Source organism: Dermacentor silvarum, chromosome 2 (assembly GCF_013339745.2).
Source record: "Dermacentor silvarum isolate Dsil-2018 chromosome 2, BIME_Dsil_1.4, whole genome shotgun sequence".
In the NCBI taxonomy this organism is placed as follows: domain Eukaryota; kingdom Metazoa; phylum Arthropoda; class Arachnida; order Ixodida; family Ixodidae; genus Dermacentor; species Dermacentor silvarum.
In genome coordinates, this window is record NC_051155.1 from 85420462 (window position 1) to 85431808 (window position 11347).

The 11347-nt window shown below is 42.7% G+C and overlaps 1 long non-coding RNA gene across 2 annotated transcripts; it reads left to right on the forward strand.

Moving 5' to 3' along the window:
- Window positions 1-541: 541 nt before the first annotated feature.
- On the forward strand, window positions 542-10903 carry LOC119441008 (uncharacterized). 2 transcript variants are annotated; one of them, XR_007465533.1, is made up of 5 exons: window positions 542-870; window positions 2339-2435; window positions 4493-4561; window positions 7452-7506; window positions 7796-8143. It is a non-coding gene; the product is annotated as an uncharacterized LOC119441008 (long non-coding RNA). The 2 variants fall into 2 exon arrangements; XR_005189728.2 differs by lacking the exon at window positions 7796-8143 and adding an exon at window positions 10853-10903 and having other exon boundaries at window positions 543-870.
- Window positions 10904-11347: the final 444 nt, after the last annotated feature.

An 11347-nucleotide genomic window follows, 5' to 3' on the forward strand; every position in this document is an offset into this window, starting at 1 on the left:
GTTGCTGCGCTTGACCTTCCTGATTTTTCAAAAGGTGTTATATGAAATGGTCGGCAGATAGAGTTTCGCTTCTAACTACCGTTGGTCTACTCGAACTGTCAATCCAGCGTTGGAAGTCAGTGACACGCATATGCACTCTGACTCAGCCAATGGATTCGAGATTCTAAAGCGATGAATTGGCTCTATTGGCTAAGAAGGCCATGAAGTCCAGTGTGCTGACCTTTTCAGGTAACTCGACGGCATTGTCTCCATCTTCCGGGTAGTTCCTCACCACACTGTAAACACAAATTAGCCCATATGGGCGTTTTAACAGCTGACATGCCCTTTTTCCTCCCAAGCTCAAAACAGTTACGCCCACGAGATGGAGTAAAACAAGCTAGAACCTTTATTTTACCCTCGACCTCATTCAGATGAACATTAAGGGGATGTTGCGGTAGTAAAATGGGGGTTCTCAGAAAATAACTGGCGTTGGGTAGATAGGGAGTGCTGAATACGCCCATATCTAACCCGAGCCAAACAGCTAAAGAACAACTCAGCCGCCAGGTGCCGCCTGCCATGACCAACATGGCTGTCACCCCGAGCGACAATTTCAGTAGAATTTCTGCACTCAGATTCGAAATATCCCGCGCAATGTGCGTCCGCGTTGTTTTTCTGTTTGGAGTAGCCGCGCTAGCGCTGCAGGCGCTGCAGAGAATGCCGCGCCAAACCCGAAACTACGCCACCGTACCGAAACTTTCGAAACGCCGCGCCGACGGGTCTTCGGAGTGCGCGCGCTCGAAGCGACCAAGCGGCAGCCATTACCACCAGCGTCGGCGCATTGTTCTGCCGTCGTTGGTGTCTCCCGCAGTTTCGAACAGCCAAGACTCCACGGTAAGTGATTTTCAACGACCGCTGCACGTTCTGTGAATGCATATGTGTTCAGAGGCGCTGATACGAGTTATTGAAGGCCTCAGTGCAACAGTTGGCCGTCCCGAACCATTTTGCAAACTGACTTGCACGATCACCGTGTTTGTGCGAGCTTTGTCGTATTCGAAGCGAGTGCTTAGAGTGGAGCGAGAGTAGTTAGAAAACATGATTTTAGATGATGAGGAACTTTGCGATATCTTCGAGGTCTGTTAATAGGATGGCTGTGAGCGTTCGTGATGTTTCCCCAAGCGCAAGCCACTACCAGAGAAGTTCCGTGCAGTGCGGGGTGAGCTAAGCCGCCAAGCTTCGCCGCCTAACCGCGGCCTTAAAATGTGTCAACTCGTTACTGCGACGCGCGTGTGTGCGGGTTTCGGCGCTTCTTTGTGCGCGGTATCTGCTAGCTGCCGCTTACGTGGCGCCAATCCCCACGTACGGTTGTGTGCAGTAGGTCGCTTACTAAGCGTGCACTATGTAGATTTGCCGGTATGCTCCGGGCCGGCGTCTGTCTCTTTGCGCCCACGCCGCTGATTGTGCAGGCAGTGCGCGATTGCTGCGCCTAGCCGCGCAGCTTGGGGAGCCAGCACCCGTCGACTTTGGTCTTTAGATTACCGTTCACATTACCGGATACGCCGTCTTTCCACCCTTCGCGAGCAGAAAACGATGCGGTTGGCTTGACCAAACAATTTACGCGACAGCGTTGGCGGTGATAGATCACGGGAACGTAGCGCGGTGGCTGTGTTATTTGCTGATGCAGTGACTACGCCTCCCATGCAAGCACTATGCAATATCTATATAGTCGGCGATTTTACAATGTTATTATTCGACTGCCCGCTCAGTGCACTGGATGCCTTGACTTGTTTAATGTTTGTTTTGCTGCTGCACCATTGCGTACAGATATTCAGTTTTGATTTCTACATACCAAATTCATACAATGTCGCCCTTTCAAACTCAGGATCTTATCACACTTGACAGTGTGATCGTACTGTGCACGAGTAATATTGACTCAATTCCTGCTGCTGGTAAAAAAAAGAATGGCTGGCTGATCAACCCAAATCTGACAAAAATGTGCTTTAGGTCCACCATTGTCTATTGTAAAAAGAGATACTACCTTGGTATTCAATGTCAGTGACACTCATTAATTATGCATCCTCTTGACCGAAATAATTTGTCTTGGAAGCCATTCAGTTTATGTGATCAGTAAACATTTCATGGCTTAAGCGCATAGGGGCATGAGTTGGGTAACGGCTTTTGTTGTAAAGAGTAAAGCCTGTTAAAATATAAAATTTTGGCAAGCATAGTTTACCAATAATGTAAGCTGAACAGCATACAAAACTCAGCGTAGCAGCGGAAGTAATCCCATATCAACTTGCGGCCATGCTGTTGTGGGCTCTATGTAACATTGCTGTGTCTAATTTTTCACTTGTGTTTCAAGACTGCAGCCGTTTCATTGCCAGCTGTAAGGATGAAGCAGCTTCATAGCCGGACATCAGACGCCTTCCAAGTTCCCCTTTTCAGCAACAGAGGCATAGGTAGGCTCTTACCTAATTTTTTTTACCGTGTATCTTTTACCTGCAATGGCTAGTTTTGTGGCTTCAGTTAGAGGGAATGCTGTGACACCTGTTCCATGGGGCAGAAGACATATATAGGCATGTGTGTTCCAGTAAGAAAATAAAAATACTGAAGGAGCCCAACATGACGTATTTGAGGACAAATGTATCATGTAAATTACTATGTGACAAAAATAAAACCGACAAGACTTGGTGCACAGTGTGCAGATGTGTGCATCAGAATAACGACGAAAACCTTGTGCAATTAGTTTTTAAAAATATTCACTAGGTTGTTTTGTTCTCTATCGCATTATTGCAAAACTGCGCTCTCTAGTATTGCGTGTTAAAAACACAGTTCAAGTACATCATTTGCCTTCACCATCATATGCATAGAACATATGCATATAAACAGCGTGGAATTCTTAAAAAGTTGCTTTGCTTCACCGACCCTAATTTTAGGTCCTTCTCAAGTTTTCCCATCTATTTAAAAAAAGTATCATGAACACTTTCCAGGGTTTACAGGCAGCTTAAGAACATTGTGCCAGATTGTGAAGAAGCCAAAGAGGTCCCAGTGTCTATAGTGGTGTCTGGTAAATGCAAGTTTCTTGATTGATGCTTTATGCTTAGTACCAATTGGATTAAGTCATGATTTTAGCAAAATGTTTGTTTTCCAGGCAAATGTCATTTGATGTGTGTCCAAAGAACCACACTTCTTAATACAGTTGCTCATTCTCTAAGTCCACTGCTTAGTATTATGAAATGCATGTACTGTGTAAGCATAGTGTTTGGCCTTCAGCTTAAGGTAGTATGGGCACGCTTGCATGCACATAAAGTAGCATTAATACAAATGTGAAAACACAAGTGGTAACACGACACAGCTATGCATAAACATTTTCACATGAGCAGATCACTCAGCGCAATCCTTAGGAAAGTAAGTAAAAATATAATAATGTGCTTATATGATAAACAGTGCTGATGTTTCAGGAGCATGGCCTTTTACCGTCATATACAATAACAGTTCGTTATTTAGGATTATAAAACTATTTGCCTTATTTCTGTCCAACTGCTCTAAATTTGAAAATTCTCGTTGATTGCATCAGAAAGTTTTTGGGAGTGTCTTCAGTCACTGCCAGAATTAAATTTGTAATTGGAGCCATTGTATGTGTGATAACAAAAAAAAACATTTTGGAACCAGTTGACTGTTATGCAGTATGCCAAGTGTGCATATTAGAACAGTAACATATATTTCCATTGTAGACATGTATAAAATGTGTATGTATACATCTTTAAGTCATAGACTGTGCAGTTTTATTCAGATGTGTGATTGTGTGGATGTAGGTTCTTCTGTATAGCATTGTTTAGCATTTTTTAGCAGTACATTAGGGTGTGACACAAAGAGAAAAATATTGTTCAAACAAAATGGTTGAAGTTTACTCTTAAGAAGCTTAAGCACGTTTGGATGATTTTACACCATGTAGTAAAACAAGAATAGGAACTGAGCTGCTCGTCACAACCATATGGCACCAACCAACAATGAAGACAAGGAAAGAAAAAAAGAACAGAAGTGAAGTGGACCAAAGGACAACTCGTTGCTGATAGGAGCTGTATTCACATCTGCATGAAGCATGCAATCTTTTATTGAGTTAAAGCAACAGCTCTTCCTCTTGTTCACTTTGTTGCAAATTTCTGCGTGCGTACTAAGTATGGCCCTGGAAGCGTTAGGCAGTAACACTCGTGGCCTTGGTGCTGGATGTAACACATCCTTCTAATTGTAGGTCTCATGTATTATGTGAACCTAAGTTTTCTTAAATTCATGTACCCTGCAAAAGCTGCACTTGAAACGATATGCTATATACGCCACCATTGCCATGAGTAGCACTGGCTGACAGTCCCGTGACCAGACATTGATTTACCTTGCTTAACTATTCTGCAAAACTGTTTTGCATGCAAATGTGGGGATTAGTATACATGCAAAATGCCTCACAGCATAAAATTTTTGATATGCATCTTACAATTCTTATTATTTTGTTTTAACTCAGGATGCCATTCTACCTGTGCTGCATTGTGTGGCTGACCACTCCTAGGATCTCAGCAGAATCATTACACAGGTGTGTACCTTTGTGATTCTGACTACGGGTATTTTTGTAGTTTACATTTGGTGTAATTGCACAGATGAAATGAAAAACAGATTAAAATATTAGCTGACAGGCACTGTCTCCAAACTTTAGTTACAAAGGCAAATCTTTTTTCACAGTTGTCTTTATAGCAATACAAAAGAATGTGCACATCAAAACACCAGTGTCTAACAAGCAACATCATTGTAGTGTAGAAGAAACCAAAACATCATACGAAAACTTGTACTAAATTAGGGACTGTATTAAAATGTTATGAGAAACACCATTTCTTAAGAGCGACAGTTTGTGTATTGGAGCCTTGAACTATTTCTCGGGTTACTCTGTCTTGTTTCTTGAACCCAAGGGATGTCTTTTTCTTTTGGTTAGTGATTTTACTCAGACCGCTGCATATTTTGGCACAGTCGGCGATCAATATCTGTCACCGCTACAAGTGGCAAGCCGCGCTCCCCGCGACGAATACTGTGAACAGTACTGTCATTGCGGCAAAAGTGCCTACAGCTACTTCTGTGGAAGATCATGCAAACTGAATAACCTATATAAAAGCATCAGGTGACTCCGCTAAGAGCCTTTTATGCCTTACGCACCAGACTAGGAGGCAAGATTTAGGTTATTTTGCAACCAAGACGCCTACATACAACGCTTAAAACATGAATAATGTGTGGCGAGTTGGGCACATTGGTACATTATTACGAGAATTTCAGCGCAATAAAACACAAGGACGACACAAAGAAACGACCAGGACAAGCGGTGAACTTGCAACAGGTTTTATTGTAGCGAATTTCACATATATATGCACTATCCAACAAAGATGTCATTATCTGCACATGCGTAGAAATACCATCTCTTTATCTGAGAGTTGTATCGATGGCACGCTAACACACCTTTCCTCTAGCCGGGCAATACGTTCTGCTTCAACAATTTCTCGAGTGAAGTGCGATTTGCTCTTCATAATGACAGACGTATTATGTATGTCAGGTGAACAATCCTTACATGTTAAACATTGATGAGCCAGGAAACCTTCTCTTTCCCTTCATGCGTGTTTTTCACATAGTTTGCATGCTCCCCAACACCTATCCTAAGATTGACGCATCTCCCAGTTTTGCGAACCTACACCTTTCAGCATATTAGAGGGATTTCGTAGACTACACCTTCTGCACAATCAACAAAGGGTGGAGGGTGCCTATGCGTTGTGCCTCAGGCTTGCTCCTTTCTTACCTATGGGTCGGTCATTGTGCAGAGCTTGGACAGCCTGTTAGGTGCGGTGAATATGACTTTTACGTCGTACCGCTGGGTCACCTTTTTCAGGTTGCCTGAAAGCTTGTGTACATACGGTATCACAGCTACCTTCTGCCTGCATGGTGATACTGTATGTTCACAAGCTTTCACACAACCTGAAAAAGGTGACCCAGCGGTACAATGTAAAAGTTGTATTCACCGCACCTAACAGGCTGTCCAAGCTCTGCACAATGACCCACCCAGAGGTAAGAAAGCAGCAAGCCTGCGGCACAACACATAGGCACCCTCCACCCTTTTTTGATTGTGCAGAAGGTGTAGTCTACGAAATCCCTCTAAGATGCGGAAAGGTGTATGTTGGCCAATCTGGGAGATGTGTCAACGTTAGCTTAAGTGTTAGGGAGCATGGAAACTACGTGAAAAACGTGCATGAAGGGAAAGACTTTAAAGGTTTCCTGGCTTGTCGTTGTTTAACATGTAAGGATTGTTCACCTGACCTACATAACACGTCTGTCATTATGAAAAGCAAATCGCGCTTCACTCGAGAAATTATTGAAGCAGAACATATTTCCCAGCTAGGGGGGGGGGGGGAAAGGTGTGTTAGCATGCCATCGATACAACTCACAGATAAAGAGATGGTCTTTCTACGCATGTGCAGCTAATGACGTTTGTGTAATGAAATATATGTGAAATTGGCTACAATAAAACCTATTGTAAGTGCAGCGCTCGTCCTGGTCGTTTCTTTGTGTCGTCCTTGGGTGTTATTGCGCTGCAGGTCTTGTAATAATGTGCTGTGGGTTTTTTTCTTCTTTTTGAGTCTGTTGTTTAAAAGGTCATTTTCCTTTTCAGTGTGTTAGATAAAGTCAGTCACAGGAAGGTCACGACTATATTTTATTTCAGCAACCCATTATGTGACTTCACACAATTCCTTCACACGTTGCAACCAAGCTTATTTTTTAAATGTATGCCTTTCTTTCAGCATGGAAAAAATCTTACATGAAACAAGGTGATAAGTACTGCTTATGCATTTGTACGATATTCCGACAGAAAGGTGAAAAGTAATAAATCTATGCTTTCATAAATTGTCTACCTAATCTACAAGATTTCCTAATGGGAATAAGACAAATTCATTTGTTTCCACTAGCCTATAACTGAAACAAGAAATTACAAACTTAGCTTTTAAGAGGGCCCTGAAAGGGGCCCAAGGGGGCAGTTGGTGTGCACGTCCTCTTTTCTAGCGCAGCCATCGCTGCACATGGCTGTCGATGCAGATGAGCACATATACAGCCTGCGCACCTTGTTCTAGAGGTAATCTGCTGTGTGTGCAAAGAGTGGGCATGCTGACATGGCGTGGTATTATGTGCATTGCCTTCCTGCTTTGCGAGCACCACTATAATGTGACAAAAGCAGCGTGTGGCCATTTGGTTATCCCAATTCTGGTGTAATGACACCACAAAAAGTGAACAAAGATGTGCGCACATGACACAAGCCTCAGCTCTCACCTCAAGCTTTATAATCAAGAAACAGACAATATATAATAACAAGTGGTGATATGATGTGATGTTATCTATTAAAATTTTTCGTGCAGTGCAACTGATAGATGACTGATGCATTTGTCATTCTATTTAAGTTTCAGAAGCCACAATTGCCTGGCATGCTGTCTGGTCATGATGCGTGGCTACAATGTGAGTTTTGTTGAACACAGTACTTCTGCCACATTTGTTAGTGTTTCACAATGCATGAGGGCAGGTTGTTTCACACAGATGAGTCATGCTCCCCCAATCACGCATTAATTCCGTAGTGTTTAGACGCAACCAAGGATGGAAAAAGGTCAGGACAGGAAAGAGCGTTCTTTCCTGTCCTGACTTTTTTCCGTCCTTGGTTGCGTCTAAACACTACGGAATACGATGAACCAACTAGCCCAGCAACAAGTCCTGACACGCATTAATACAGCATCCCATCTGTCCAATGTAGGCACAACCTTTTGAGGATTCCAGACTGTACACAACACTTGTGGCCTAGTTTGCTGGATGCATATTATGCCGTAAGCCACAACCATCCTTCTTTATTTTTTACTTCTGCCTTTTTTTTTGTCACAGCACAAAACCGTCCTAACAAGGGCCTGTGAAAATATGATTTGCACAACTGAATTAGGCATGACGATGGAATATAATGAATGAGATGAGCCAAGTAAAAAATGGTCGCAGTTGTTTCGTATGCTCTTGTGCTTTTTCATGGGCAAAAGCGCACTTGGTCCCTATGGGCTAAATGCCTTTCTTTCTGTAGGAAGCTTGTGAACAGAGATTTGCTCTGATGTGAGAAAAAATACTGCAGCCAGGAAAACAATTTGGTTGTTGCGTGTGGCACGATTTGAAGGAGGTGATGCACTGTGCAACAGAGGTTGTTTACAGTTGGCCATGGCAATCTTGTTATGCCTATATTGTATTAATTTCAGATTAGGGTGTATCAGGCTTGTGCCTAACAAATCTCATCCGCACATTGCAACATACTCTAAACAATGCTGGTTTATTCTTGTGTTCCACAAAACTCGTTATAGCCTAAAATTATGGAACTTGGACATCATAACAAGCACAATGGAATGCCGACCCAAAGAGACACAGACTGGATGGGCGCTAGTCTATATCTCTTCGTGTTCGAATTCTTTCCTGCTTGTTATGATGTCCAAGTTCCGTTATCACAAACAAGCCCAAACTTCTGCATTGAACAGAAATTATGACCAGAGGGTACATAAGATAATTAAGCTTTGGCAGATTCACAATGCAAAGGACAAATGCATCGCTCATTCTCAGTTACATTGGATGAAGAAATTGTTTTTGAATGAATGACGTCACTTCATATCACCACATGTTATGTGCGATTTCTGTTTTGTTATTAAAGCTAGAGTTGAGAGTAGGCACTTGTGTCCTGCTTGTCATCTTTGTTTACTTTCTGTGATGCCATTAAGCCAGAATAAATCCATGACATGAACTGCCAGTCCATATGGCTCTACATTGTATGCAGTATGGCTGTTGGCCTGACTTTGACAAGTGCGAAGTAGCAATAAAAACTTCAGAAAGTATAACTTTGGGCCAGTTGGTGATGCATATTAGAGTACGGTGAAGTGCAATAGATGGGACAATATGAGGTGAGACAGACGGGCGAAGCTCTACTGACAACTGTGAAAGTTTATTGGAAAATTTTGCTGCACCAGGACAATGCTCGCATGTGCCCAAGACACCTGAAACCAGCAACAAACAAAGCAGGCACAAAAAAAACAAGGAAATATGGCAAAAATTGCTAACAACATGTGCACGAACTTTTCTTCAAACGTGATAATTGGGAAGCATGTGTACGCTGGTCAACTGCGCACAGCTGGCACAAGAGACATCAAAAATGAAACAGAAGTAGAACTAGCTTAGCTGTGGCTACCTGTGAATAGCGCTTCTTTGTTTAAAGTGCCACCAAAGCCATGCTAACTCACGTATCAGATCCAGAATTGAAAATAATTTTCAATTAACACTGCTGCAAAAAGCTCGCATTCTAATTTTGTTTCTCCATGGCCTACAACTTCCACATTCTTCAACTACATATAGCAACCGCAACATTTGCAGTCCAAGGCAAGATCCAACCTCTTCTTATTTCAAACAACTGAAGTGCTGTCACAGCCTGTCGTTCAGGTACTGGCCAGTTTGTCCCAAGTAAACACGACCGCTGCTTGAAGGAATTCTGCACATGACAGAAGTAGCGCATGAGACATACCGATACTCGTGTTTCCTCGTACAGTATTTCCTTACTCGACTACCCATAACGCGTTTGCACAGTTGTGCCAACTTGTATGGTGCAGGAAACACAGGAACCACCCCATACTTCCCTGTGACTTTCATCAAGTTGTGTGAAACCTTACGCACATAAGTGTTGCCCCCTTGAAGGGGTGGATGTGTTGCTGAGGTTTCACACAACTTAAGGGAAGTAGCAGGGAAGTATGGGTGGATCTTGTGTTTTCTGTGCCATGCAAGTCGGCACAACTGTGCAAATGCGTCGCGGGTAGTCAAATTAGGAAATACTGTATGACGAAACGTGAGTGTCAGATGTCCCATGCGCTATTTCTGTCGTGTACAGGATTCATTAAACTGTGGTCATGTTTACTTGGGACAGACTGACCAGTGCCTGAGTGACAGGCTGCGACAGTACTTTAGGTGTTTGAAATAAAGAGAAATGAGGGATCTTGCCTTGCAGTGCAAAAGTGTGTTATTGTGGCTTTGGGGGCACTTTAACCAAAGAAGTGCGACTCATAGGTAGCCACAGCTCAGCTAGTTCTTCTATTTCTGTTTTCTTGTTTATTCCTCTTGGGCCAGTCATGCGCAGTTGACAGCGTACACATTCTTCCCAATTACCATCACATTCATAAGAGAGTGTGAATGCGTTGTTAGCGATCTTTGCCATATTTCTTTCTTTTTTGTGCCTGCTCTGTTTGTTCCTGGTTTCGGGGTGTCGTGGGCGCATGTCCTGCTGCAGCGAAATTTTCCAATAAATGTTCAGCTGTCAGTTGCGCTTCTCCCGTCTGTCTCGCCTCACCTTGTCCCATCTATTGCACTTCACCATACTCGAATAGCAGTAAGAAGAGCAACCAACTCACCCAAGCAATAATCAAAGCCCACAGAATTGCCAAATTGAAGGAAAAATGTTTCAGTGTAGGACCTGTTTTGTGAACTGATAAGGAAATGGCATACTTGTTTGCAAACCAATGACAGGTGCATTTTCCATGCACATACATTATTGTGTGTAACTGCTCCCTGCTTCTTAGGTTTTTTATGGCTTTTATCAAGCATTCCAGAGTACTTGACTGTTTGTCTGTTGTAAAATTAAATCAGTTGTCATTCAGCACGGCGTGTCATTTTCTATAAGCCCTTACTTAGTCTTTTTACTTGGTGCTGGTTCCACCTAAATATGAATTTCTAAATAGACTTTTTTTAGATTATAAACAGAATGCTTTTAATATGTATTTCATTACAAAAACTTTCTCAATTTTAGGAAGTCCTGCTGACCCCAAGCATGGTGTGAAATGAAGAAATGGCACTCCACTTCCATAGAGAGCTTGATTTCCCCTGTTTCATGCTTACTTGTTGGCATAGCCAGTCTGTTAGCTTAATTTTTGGTTGTTCCCTATTGAATGCTCAAGAAAGGCACCAAAACTGTCATTCATTGAAAAAAAGTTGTTTGCAGACACTGCCATGCACAAAGCCCTTGACTTCATTGAATGTTTAAAAGAAAATGCAGCTTCTGTGTGCAGCAATAGGCTGAACAAGACGAGGGCAAACAGGAAGGTTGCGACATTAGTGTTCAAGAGTTGGCCAACAAAGAAGGTCACAAGCTCAAGCCAACATCTTTACAAGGGAACAAATGGATTTAGCCTGAGCCATTCCCTGTTCGACCAGCCAAGTCTCCTTGTCGAAACATGTGCTCTAGCCTGAGACGTACATATCCCGTTCTACCACTCTCGATCAATGATACACCAATACAATTAGC